The sequence below is a fragment of the Arachis duranensis genome, chromosome 6 (assembly GCF_000817695.3).
Source record: "Arachis duranensis cultivar V14167 chromosome 6, aradu.V14167.gnm2.J7QH, whole genome shotgun sequence".
Taxonomy (NCBI): domain Eukaryota; kingdom Viridiplantae; phylum Streptophyta; class Magnoliopsida; order Fabales; family Fabaceae; genus Arachis; species Arachis duranensis.
In genome coordinates, this window is record NC_029777.3 from 82,504,260 (window position 1) to 82,504,685 (window position 426).

Consider the following 426-nt stretch of genomic DNA (forward strand, 5'->3'; position numbering starts at 1 on the left):
AACGCCCAGTGAAGAAGGACAGACTGGCGTTTAAACGCCAGCCAGGGTACCTGGTTGGGCGTTTAACGCCCAAAAGGGTAGCATTTTGGGCGTTAAACTCCAGAATGGATACCATTCTCGGCGTTTAACGCCAGGATGGTTAGAAGGGAAGATTTTGTTTTCAAATCAAATTTTTTTTTAGTTTTCAAAATCTTTTCAAAATCAAATCTCTTTCAAATCAATTTTCCAATCAAATCTTTTTCAAAACCAATTTCTTTCCATTTTTAAAGATACTTACTATCAATTAATGATTTGATTCAACATTTCAAGTATGTTACCTTTTCTGTTGAGAAAGGTTTAATGTTTGAATCATATCTTTTCTTGTTAGTCAAGTTTTTAATTTTCAAAATCAAATCTTTTTAAAATGTTTTTCAAATCATATCTTCT